The sequence below is a fragment of the Oxyura jamaicensis genome, chromosome 2, assembly GCF_011077185.1.
Source record: "Oxyura jamaicensis isolate SHBP4307 breed ruddy duck chromosome 2, BPBGC_Ojam_1.0, whole genome shotgun sequence".
NCBI lineage: Eukaryota > Metazoa > Chordata > Aves > Anseriformes > Anatidae > Oxyura > Oxyura jamaicensis.
This window is the reverse complement of record NC_048894.1, coordinates 71,526,731-71,539,049: the sequence shown is the minus strand read 5'-3', so window position 1 is coordinate 71,539,049 and position 12,319 is coordinate 71,526,731. Positions and strand designations below refer to the sequence as shown.

General features: G+C 38.8%; 1 protein-coding gene and 1 long non-coding RNA gene across 2 annotated transcripts in view; one reads left to right on the top strand and one right to left on the bottom strand.

Moving 5' to 3' along the window:
* The window catches only part of BASP1 (brain abundant membrane attached signal protein 1), a 52,786-nt gene that overhangs the window by 16,849 nt on the left and 23,618 nt on the right, over window positions 1–12,319 (bottom strand). The window lies entirely within an intron of this gene.
* The window catches only part of LOC118162018, a 28,538-nt gene continuing 23,519 nt past the window's right edge, over window positions 7,301–12,319 (top strand). Inside the window, exons 1-2 of the long non-coding RNA XR_004748256.1 lie at window positions 7,301–7,311; window positions 9,623–9,634. This is a non-coding gene — a long non-coding RNA (uncharacterized LOC118162018). The remainder of the gene's footprint in view (window positions 7,312–9,622; window positions 9,635–12,319) is intronic.

The window sequence follows — 12,319 nt, the reverse complement described above, 5'->3', positions numbered from 1 at the left end:
GATGAGATTTTACCTTCCAAAGCCCAAATACAGACAAGTCTTACTGCAGTAAAATTATATTGTAGTCCAAAATCATAAGAATACCTCCCTCTCAATGTTTTCAGGGGTTCATAGCAACCTGGAGGAGCCAAGAGCTCAGAATCTACTCAGTCTCTTCCAGCTGTATTTCAAAGCCGAGTTCATCTGCAATCCAACTTCCTCATTTGCAAAATGGACAATATCATTTTTCTTCCCCAGAAAAGGTTTGGCTGCTGCCAACAGGTGCTATAAAGAACTGAAGAGATTTTTCCTTATTTTAAAACAGAAGCTTTTATCACAGAACTGCTTCAACCCAAATCTCTTTATAAAGGAAGGCTGTCCTTTTACGTATTGACACTGTACTAAATTACTGTCTCTAAAGCTTACCATTGTATGAAACATATTAGAATATCATAATAAACAAGTCAGTCTTCTAGATTTTATGGTACTTTGCTAATATAGAATGGAGATGTAAAGCATCTCTGAACATTTTCAGGTATTACTGAAAGCCCCACTTGGAACCAAGCTCCTTTGCAATTGTGCCTTTAGGCTGAGAACATCTGTGCATGGGCATTTTGATTTAGAGTTCCACATGCACACATTTCAGTTATTTTTCGTTCACTTGAAGAGAAGGATTTTTTGCTCAAGCTAAGAAAGCTCAGGTGTATCCAGCTGGATAAAGATGAAGCTGCTGCTTGGCAGCCATCTTAGAGCATTATTAAAGACAGATGTAAGAAAACAAAGTAATTTTGCTTAAATAGAACATTGTGAATGCCTGAAAAACTCCAGGAAAACCCTTTTAATCTGCTTTCATTAGGTTTTCAGGAGCTAGGCTCAGACATCATAGTTAGTGCTATCCTTATGCTATGTTTATTAGTTAAATGCATGTCTTTGTTAAAAGGACCTCCCTTTTAAGAACAATCATTCAAATATGAACAGATGCAAGAGGAAGCTCTAAACTGGTTCACTAACTTTCCAAGACCTTTTTAAACACTATGAAAGTTAGAAAATTCTGAGTTATATTTGTCACGCATTGCAGAAGCTGCCTTTCCTATCTATAGAACAGAGTTGTAGCAGCAACATCATTACAATAATGGAGAGCTGTGAAAATTAAAAACATCTTCCTATAACTTGTGATTAAATGTCATCCAGACACAGCAACGCAGTGCTGCTGGAGGTGGTGCTCAACAGAGCAGGAGACAGATGGATCTTCTGCAAGGACTTGCAGGAATTAGAATTTGAGGGTGACAAATTTTTGGTAAATTCACCTTAACATCTGTAAACAGCATTTTCACTCTGTATATATTCACTCAACTAGTCTGTATTTGGAGCTTCAGAAACCTGGGTAAGTAAGGTAAGACCGGCAGCACAAACTTGGCGAGGTAAATAGCATCAGTGGGAATGAAAAGTGCTCCCAGAGGTGTCAGTTCTCAGTAATTGCAGTGAGGCAAGTAGCTGCAAAGGGCCACACTCAGCCCGTTGTAGGTTCAAAGATACAAGGTCAATTTGGGAACCTATAACTTTGTATTCACTAACTTTTATATAAAGGACACTAGTCTCATTTCAATATATTTTCATATTTTTTAATATGCAGAGATGAAGGACACACATTTTACTGTAGAGACTTAGATAGGAGGCTAACTGTTGTCATGCAGGTTACATGGTGACAATTATGTAAAAACCCTTTTGAATAATCTCAAATCAGTGCCTGTTGAGCAGGATCAGAATCGATTTTATTGTCACTGACTGGCAAATAAATTTCTCTTCAAAGTAAAAGGATTGTCTGGATGAATTTCATAAATATGCAGAATTTCTATGTAAAAAGTTCCAATAACTGTTACAGAGAAAGTAAAAAGACTGAAAGATGTCTTTTTATTTAACTGAAAGAAAACTGATTTCATCATCACGTTTGTCAGAGACCAGTTAAAAAAAAAATATCATGTGTGCCAAAAAATAGTGGAGCTACTTGTCTGAGAAAGAAGTAAGGTTAAAGAAATTAGATCATATGGGATCATAACCAGTTCTGTAATTTATTACAAAAATAATCTATGCTTTCCTTTCTAATCCTCATTTTAGCAAGATAAGTCCTGAAACAGTCCTGAAACTAGATCCATGTTTTTTTCTCATGACTTCATTTATTTTAAGTGCTTAAGGCTGGGAACTCAGCATGCTTGCAAGGAGCAAAAGGTATCTGAAACAGTCATTAAAAAATTAATGCCAATTCATTTTAAGCATCCATAACCATTATCCTGGTATTCAGGACAATGAAGAAACACAAGAAATATTTAAAATTATTTTAATATTTGTATGAATATTTCTCCTTGGTGTGCTTTTTTGATACATTAACCTTGCACTTTCAGGAGTCAAGATAGTGCTGTTAGAAATTAACCTGACAAAGGACTCTACAGCAAGACCACAGAGAAAAGAGAAGAGTTGTGGAGGGGAAAGAGAAATACTCCTAATATTTTTTTCCATTTCAAACCTGTATGGAGAATCCAAAATTTTCCTAAAAAAAAAATAAAAAAAAAAATTAAATGAAGAGGTAACGAATACTTTTGTTTAAATAAGAAAGATCTACAAAAAGTCTGTTTGTATTTTTCTAAACGTTGAAAAGGTTATTCACAAGCTAGCTACAGTGCATCGCTGCAAGATGATCTATGTTATCAGCTCTCCTTCTACTGAGTTTCTGCAATGTTTTCCCACATACCCCTTAGCTCATTTGCACTTAACTGATATTTTGGGTGCTCTGAGTGGTTTTCCAGCTGGAGCACTATAACAATAATTTGATTTTATTTATGTTATTTATAGCATAGAGCAAATCCAGAAATGAAAACATCAGAAATTGAAATTGGCTGCCTGTTAGGCCATTTCTACTGTTTCGCCTGGGTATTTTTTTCTAACTCATTCCTATTTTTAGTGATTTGCAAATAACTATCTGCCATGATGCTAGATTAGAACAACAGTAGTTCTAATTTTTTTTCAGAATAATGTAATGATATTTTGTGTTACACCAAGTAATTAAGATATAAATCAATATGTAACTGCAGTGTTACTAAAGGGACAGGAGTTTCCTCACCCCTTTCTAAGTTCCAAATTTTATTTTCATTAGTTACATTTTCAAAATTCAGCTAGGTGCCCTTGAGAGTTTTTCCTTATGATCTTTCCCTCAAAGATAACTACAGAAAATGGTCTTTACAAAATGCCACCAGCTTTAAGAATAATTTTGCAGTTTCACTCAAAGAACTGCACGATAATGCTTAGCAATGCTAAACAAAAGATAATCTGCAAAATCTGCCTGTAATTCTATACTTTCAAATGAGTACTAAATTACTAAATTTATATTTAGGAGTGTGAAATTTATCTGGGATCCTTGACCACATTTACAGCATTTGCCACTACAATTCCCTTTCAGTAAAACAGGAAAAAGAGTGAGATTTTGCTCCAGAAGTTAATCAGAAGTTAAATGTGGGCTTCAGCACAGCCAACAGGCTTCAGAGCTTCTGGTTCACTATTCTTTGATCCAACTGCTAACCTCATAAGTAGGGCTAGTGAGCAAAATCTCACTCTTTTTCCTGTTTTACTGAAAGGGAATTGTACTGGCAACTGCTGTAAATGTGGTCAAGGATCTTTTGTTTAGCATTGCTAAGCATTATCGTGTTTTGTATACAGCCAAACTGTATGAAATCTACAATTATTCTATTGTGATTCTCAGTTACCATAATAATTTCATACTACCAAGCAGCAGCTGGAAAACATTAGTATCACTGGTGTACCTGGATGGATATCAACATTCAGTAGCCAGAGAAGAGAGGTTGTACAGTTGTACATGGCCACCAGCCCATACAGACTGAGAGCCATTCTCTTCTTAGCTGAGCATCACCCTGTTCAGACTGCTTCAACAACTTTTGAACATTGTTTAGAAGGCTATTGAAAGCATATTTTTTACATTCCCAAGGCCCGACACCATTTCCCCACTGGAAACCACCACGATTTACAGGCTTGCCATGACTAGCACCTCATCACGATGCTATGGAGCAGAATGCACCACTGGGTTTACAAAGATTTGGGGCATGTGATTAAGCATGTGGAATAAAAGGGTTACTACTCAGCCACAAAAACATGCAATGATTAATTAAATATTTGACTACAGCAGGATAAAATTAAAAGCCTGACTTTCCATCAACACATTGTAAATCAACATCAGACCGGTGTCTAAGAAAATATAAAGCCCTGTCTTCCTTCATGTGACATTAACAATCAGTTGATGCTTCTGTTAATAAATAGGACAAGGGAGCAAGAAGAGAGTAACTTTGGGTGCACACACTTTCCTGTATTAAAAAGAGAGACATTAAAGCATGACTGCAATTTAATGTACCAGGAAACAAAGTCTGGAGTTTGTAAAGAGGTAATGAGATCTGAGAAGAGGGTGTTCTTTCTGTTTCTTATTTGGTACTGGAAAGGCACACATGCACTCACACACACATGAAAATGTCATCCTGCATCCTCTGTACCACCTGACATTGCCAGTCAGCCATGGAGACTCAATGGATGGTTATCCACAAACAGTGGAAATGCATCGCAGAGTGGCTACTTTCCATCCTAACTGGCCAGATCAGCAGTCCTGTAGCTCTGAAAGGCTCCATGCTCCATTGCTGATCTTGCAAAGATTTGAGAGACCAGTAGCATTCAGGAGGTCTGTGCAGATTTCTAGGCATTGTGGGCTGAACAACCAGACATAGCCTGAAACACCAATATTTAGATGAAGACATTTCCACACGGTTAGTGTAACAACATCTCCAAGCTTTACTTTTGTTCTAGGAATATTGCTGAGAGGTTTCTATACCACTAGTAGGACTCACTCTCTGATCAGACACTAGCTTAAATTGGTACAGTAAGTTCTCAGGGGTTGTTATTCCTATCCACCTAAATCCTCACAAGTTTCTACTCTACTTTCCTTGCAAAAATGAAGAAAAAAATGCAAGCAATCTCAACATTTTTGCCTGAGAAGCTACAGGATTTTGCATCTCACTTGTAAATAGGTATTCTGTACCACTGGGCCAATGTGCATACTTAATCTAGGAATCTGAACAATTTCTATTTGCCACTACATTCAGCGGAAAAGAGACATAAAAATGTTTAAATGGTTCTTTCATTCTAGGCTACACTTTATTTTACAGCAATGTTTTAGATCTCAAAAAGATTTAAAAAATTAAAATACAGATCTAAACTATCCTGAACACCAGCCAGGGAAGTGTGAGGAATTATAGGAATTCAGAAGATTAAGTTATTGCCATTGTACATACTGAGCACAATCTAACAGCAAATGAGTAACAAGCAATGCCAGGAAAAGGTTACTAAATTGGTCCTTACGCTGTTCTGAATATTCATATACTGTTTAAGCATCTGACAAATGGTTGGCATTTTACAGCCCCCAGGGGTAGCATTCGTTTTAGGATGCCACTGATTATTTCTGAGGTCAGTATGTGTTTAAATGCTAAATGAAACTGTTTTTATGTCCAAAGGTTTGCAAGAGAAGGGAAAGGATGAAAGGGTGACCCTTTCTCTTCAGAATATTTCTGAAAGAAGGATGTCTCTTATCTGCGCCTGCTGCAGATACTGGAACACGGCAGATCACCTCCCTCCGTCTTTCTTTCCTCTTTGTTTTCCCTTGCTCCCCACTGGAGGAATATCCTCACTGAAATTATTCTAGCAAGGAGGGTGCTGTGGACAACAGAAGGCGAGACATCCTCTGTTCTGACCAAGAAACTTAAAAACGGGGTCAGTATGGTTCATATTGCTGCTTTGCTCTCCATTACCATGACAGAGCAGCTAGCTGCAAGCTGTCCTATACAAGATCAGCATCTGAAGTGCTCCATTCTCCTTTTCCTGTCACCAGTCAGCAACATTTTCCTATTTTCATTGCAATAGTATCAAACAAAAGACCCTACAAAAGAAGCTTCCAGAAGAAGTTTCTAGATGAAAACACACAGAGGGGGAGAAGAGGACAGAAATCCTGATAAAACTATATATAGGAAAACTATCTTTCCCTATATTCAAAACAAGTAAGAAGGTGCTGTCAAGAGACCTCCTTCACCTCCTTTTTCATGGGGCCCTTGCAAAAAACAAGTCCTCCCCAGCCACAGCTGTATGCCAGGTAATGTCCCACAAGGACATTACTGTGTCCCACACAGGTGTAAGTGTTTTTCTGGTCTCAATAAGAGATGTGCAGCATCAGCAAATCTCTGAAGTGATACTTCTCTCTCAAGTCAGTAGTGGCTTGCTCCAAGTGCATAGCGTCACTGAGGCTGGGGCACAGCCTGAACATACAAGATGAGGCCCAGCAAAGCATCAGATTTAAATTTAACAGCAAAGTGTACAGAAAAGGTGGTATACTTAACATATCCTTGGTAAATAGTTGTTTAGGATCATCAGGTCAAGATGCACAGCTGACCTTGGAATCTGAACAGCCTATGTATACCACTACAGTTGGTGGAAAAGGGGCATAACAATTTTTAAAGGGTTTAAAAAAAAAACTCACCTAGAGTTTAATCTGGAACAGTTAGAAATATGAATAGTTCAGTTGCTCAGCAACAGCAACTGTCATTTATTTATTATTTTTTTTTTACTTTAACAGACATCTGAAATTAGAGTAATAATTGAAGCCTCTGCAACTACTTTTCTAATTGCTAGTGTTGCTATAACTGCATAAACTATAGGCTGGAACAGATTTCTGGGCACATTTCCTGTGAGATATGATACTGGACAAGAAAGATTCATAAAGCACACAATCTTCTGTTCTTCACTGTCACATTTTGCTGTATGTCCTATTTTGGCTCATACGTTATTTTTTACGAATTACCCTCCCCCTGCACTTATGGTGCCCTTTTACTCTTATGAAACACAGCTGTCAAAAACTCCAGTAACAAAGAAATTCCAAAATACTCTCAGTCTCAGGCATTTTCCTGTCTATTACACTGCTTATAACATTAGAGTGGTATTGTATGAAACAAGGCTGCCTTAAGAGTATAGCTGCCACCATCCATTGACACAGAACACTTTAAAACGAGAACGTAGTATGAGCCAGTGCTCAAGCACTGTGCACTCAGTCCAGCTGGATAACATACAAACATCTTACAACTCAGTCTCATTAAAAGAGTTCAGGGAAAGGGCATTGCTAAAAATGAAGAACAAATGTCTTGATTTACAGATCTACTCCGCATTTGCTGCAGTATGTTAAACAGTAACAGAAGTCATTTTTAATCCGGTGGAGAAGCTCATAATGGTACCCCGTCTGTGCTGCTAAGGAGAAACCCAGAAAGGACACATGCAACATAAATTACTTGTGCTACCTTCTACTGAAACCTCATACCAGCAAAAAGTGATGGCAGTGGTACATGACAGTACAAAATGCTGCTCCAAGTCAAGACCCTCTGTCCTTGCCCTTTCTTACTGACCACTGCATGTTCGCAACCAGATGGGACAGCCCAGGAGATGCTCTCAACAGCAATTGAGTCACCCAAAGCACTGAATGTTACCAAGTTTCAGAGGCTCAAATCCACGTATACAAAAAACAGGGTTGAAAACCAGTGACTACACGTTCATGTTGTCACTGCAAGGACATGCTGATACAAATCAGAATGCTGATTTTACCAGTTTACCAGTAACAATAGCCAGTTGGTCCACAGCAATCACACAAGTTATTGAATACAGGCTTCTGTAGAGGTATGCAGGGTGATTGCTTCTGAACTGCTCCTCCACCCTTTCCAAAGATGTCTAAGGAACTTCCCACACCATGTTTTTTCCCTCTGCCATTGCAAAGTGCCCCTCTCAAGCACCACAGATCCCACTGGGATGAAAGCAAAACAATGCTGATGTATCTGCCATAGATACAGAACAACTGCACTTGATTTAAAGGTGAGCTTCTTTTCTGTGGGACTCAGGGAGGGGAGCAATGGTCATGGCCCTGCTCGCCGCTGCAGGGTCTGGGAAGGCAGTATGTTTGTTGTGAGACATGAGGTTGGGTTTCAAGTTCCTGCTCTGCCCAGCTCAGGGGGGAGAAGAATCAAGAGCTCTGTCCTAACAAACACTTTGAACTTTGGATCTCCTGCAGCCTAATCTGTCCTTCAGCGAGCAAGGCAGCCTGCCCGCTTCCCACAGCCATGCAGTCCCCTGGACAACACATGGATCCAGATAGAAAACTCTATAAAAGCAGATATGTTTCCACAGAAAAACACTGCAATTAATTTTAATTTGAAGCAGAACAGCTATCTCTGCTCAACACACTACTCTGAGAGGAGGGAAAATAGGAGGAAAAGGGCAAAACTGTGCAGCAATTTCATAGCTCTCAGGCAAGGGCCACCTCAACCTTGCAAGTATAAAAACCAATGGCACCTGTCCAAATATCTTATTCCACCTTGCTGCCAGCTTGTTATCCTGTCTCTGGCAGAGCATTTGAGATCTCATAAGCATGCTTTTTCCCTTCCTCTCCTGAAGCTTTGAAGATATCAATCTCATTTTTACCTCCATAACAATTTCTCCAAGTTTAGGCACTGTATTAGTTAATTTCCTGCAGCTAAGCAGACAATCAGAATAAGACACCCAGGATTATAAGGATCATGTATCCATGGTGATTTTTAATAAGAAGTCTTACTTGCAGGAGAATAGATAGAAGCAAGAAACAGAATAAGGCTTCACGGGTGATTAATTTTAATTCATCTCCTGGAAACTAGGATGTTACTGGCTTGACTTGTAGCCAAAAATGGTAAGCCTGGATCAAATTCTTGAGATTCAAACTCAGCTATATTCCACTGTCAGAAACCAGGAGACTGTGGCTGTCTGCACTGTGAATGTACCCGTTTTCTTTGGTAAATTGCTTACAATGTATTATGCCAAGGTTTGACAGATTCAAGCTCTGAGCAGTAATTTAATCAACATAAGTACCTTACTTAACTGCTGTTTCTTTTCCTGCAGCTTACTGAAATATTAGTATTTATAGCACTTCTGACCCTCCTCAGGGCCACCAATGTGCAATAGTGCTCAGATAAAGTAGCTGAATACACATGTACCAAATTTGCCAATCCTTCAGCCAGAAAAGAGCAGCAATTTCAAAGTACATGCCAGGATGCCACATAGAAAAGGAGAACTAAACAGTTATAATTTCATTTGTATCTATATTTAATTTGCATTATCTTTAAGCTTTAGTACACATTTATAAATATAAGTGTGTGTATATATATATATATACAGGTTCTGCCCAGTAGGATCATCCCTTGTTTACAAGACTTCTTGGATCAACTGCTCAATGCCCCTCATTCCTGGCAGCTGACTGCTGACTGCCATGTTTCCTGCATGTAGCAACACAAGTTTATAGTTAGTATTCTTTTTAATAAGCCTTCTACCAAGCTTTTTTTAAACTGCTCTTAAGCACCATATCTCTTGAGATCCAGGTTAAACAAAGCACTTGTGCTAGCATCACCCACGGGATTCTGAAATACAGCTTCCCAACCACAGGTGTGTCCCAAGCAGTAAAAATATTTCTGATGTTAGAGAAGCTACTCCATGTCCATTTGGTTTCCTTTGTTTTCTACACAGGTGTTTTATTCAGTGTCCTTGCTCAGTCAAAAAGAAAGAAACCCCAAGAAAACTGCCATGCACACTGTTATGACAACAAAGTAGAATTTGATAGAAAGACTTGAAGAATATGGAGAAAAGAGTCCTGCTTGCCTTGAGACTGACTCAGTAGGAGGGAAATGCCATGGTTAGATCCTTAGGCTTGAAAGATCTAAGACCAGAATGGAAGTTATATTAAGGCTTCTGAGAAAAGGACTCTGACAAATGGCAAATCAGGGGTGAAATGTTTGCATTCCTTCTGCAATGTCGAATAGCTCTGTTCCCATAGCTACTGTATGTTGAGGTGGAGGATGTAGCTACAGCAACAGAGAGCCAACATCCATGTTCACTGTAAAATTCCAAAGTTATTACTTACTCCTTCTGTTACCTCCTTCCAAACTTCTAAAGCAGGAAAAATTTCAGTCCAACTTGTTCACTGAATGAATTAAAATTATCCTAAAAATATTAAAATGAACAGATCCACTGGACAGTCACCCAGACATAGAGTTTCCCTCCCTGCCATAAACAAATTGCCTCACCCTGTGATTTCCCTGTCCACACTGCCTGGGAGCCATTACTGTTTTGCCAGAAAGAGAGCTGTTACTTCACTGCTCCACGGGTGATGGCTGGCAGGCTGCAGATCCTCCAGGTCATGCTGGATTCCAGTGCAGCACCCGTTCGTGTGTAAGCCAGTCCTCCCATCAGCTACACTTGGCTGTTTCTTATCTCCCACCTCCCACCATGTCTACCCCACTGCTGCTTTGAAGTAATACTTCTACTCAGAAAATCCGCAAATTTTCATGATAACTATTTGCCCTCACTTACCTATGCTAGTTCCCTACATAATTAAGAGGGAAATACTGCATCAAGCACAAAAAGTGTTGTTTAAAGCACAGTCTTTTAATCTTCAGTATGTTGTTTGCCATGTGATTGCCAACTGGATAATGTTTGGCAACCCAAGGGCATGTTTTGTTATATGTATATACAGCTAAACAGAAAAGAGTTTAAAGTTTAACTCACTATAATGATTTCTGCTTTAATGCCCCAATTCACGTCTCACCAAAAACAATAGGAGTCTCACTTAGGGGGATTTATACTTAGGGGGAGAAACAGTCAGCACAAGCCTTGATTTCCTAAGGGCTGAATCCAAACTTGGAGATACCAGCGGAAGTCAGCACGCTGAGCTCTACATTCTTTTTTATTTTTATTTCTCATAGTCTGATTTCAAATTGCTCATTTTCAAAGCTACAGAGATTACTCAAATGGTCACTCTTTGCTTGAACTATAACAGTGTTAAGAGTTAAAACATTAGCCCTGATACTGTGTAAATTATTCTGTAGCCATTCGTTAGAAAAGCAATGAAGCACAGCTCTATGTTAAAAAGCCAACCCTAGAATATTCTCAGTTAAAAATGAAACAAAAACAACAACAAAAAAACAACCCTTAGTGTTCAGAAATATTCTCACAAGAGTCCAGAAGGCAGCAGAATCTCAGTGTAAATATTTAAAGTTTTAATAACAAGATGTTTATGCAAGCTCATAAATCCATGTGTGGCATAACTACCCAACATTTACACTGACATTGCTAATTTTGGCTTGTGTGGACAGAAGGAAGGCTCAAGTAAATACTACGGAGAATTGTTTTTCCAGACCTTTCTTTCTGTCAGTTCAGAATTTTGAAGGCTTGCAGAGACATTCAGTTAATGTCGGTATAATTTTTTTTCCTGTCGGGAAAGGTACAGCACAGGTAGCATGAAGTTATTACTTCAGTAAGTGTTACTAGTTGACGGTTTTCCATTAAAAATAAGTTAAAAAAAAATAAAATAGAATACAAGCACAGCCCGGGTTCCACCTTCTTTTGAGGAGAGGAGAAGGTGACCACTCAAATCATGAAAAATGAATACTTCATAGACCAGTTTCTTGTTGTGTTGCTTTTTTTGTTGTTGTTGGTGGTGGTTTTTTTCCCTCCTGAAAGGGCAAACATTAAAATGTCTTTCCCACTCCCTGGGACACAGTTTCTGCAAGAGGAAAGTTTCACAACACAGCGCCAGGCAGAGCGTGTGCACATCACATACCAGCTGGGGACGACAGAAATTGTGCAGGAAGTGAAACTACCATAACTTCACAAGTTTTCAGATGCGTAGCTGAATATAGATACAAGCTAGCTGAAAAGTGGAAGCGAAGTAGAGTTGATATGGTTCATGCAATGCAGGAAGAGAGAGAAAAACACACACCAATGAACTGAACACACACCAATGATCTACTTTTCACTCTGCACATTTCTCCCTTTCTAATTTCAGTCCCTTCAGAGGTTACCCAAATAGCTTGGTATTTCATATGAATTATAAATAAATAAATAAATAAATAAAGCAAATTTGCAAATAACCTACTTTTGTCTAAAAAAAAAACCTGTACCAGCTCTGGGCAATATAACAAAGTAAAATTGGTAGGTCACCAGGTTGTCATTAGCCCTGGTGCTGCACTGCCTCTGAAGTTCTGCAGCAGAATTCATTTAAACATCTGAAGTGATCTAACAGGCTGCACTGCTAAAGTCCTCCTTATCTACTTATTTGTGGTGACTGTAGGCTCTGAATGAATTAAGAGCAAAAAAGCAGACAGGATGCTCTCTCTATATAAGCTTTGCACACAAATGCATGCACTGCTAGGATTTCAAACAGAACTAGGAAGGAATT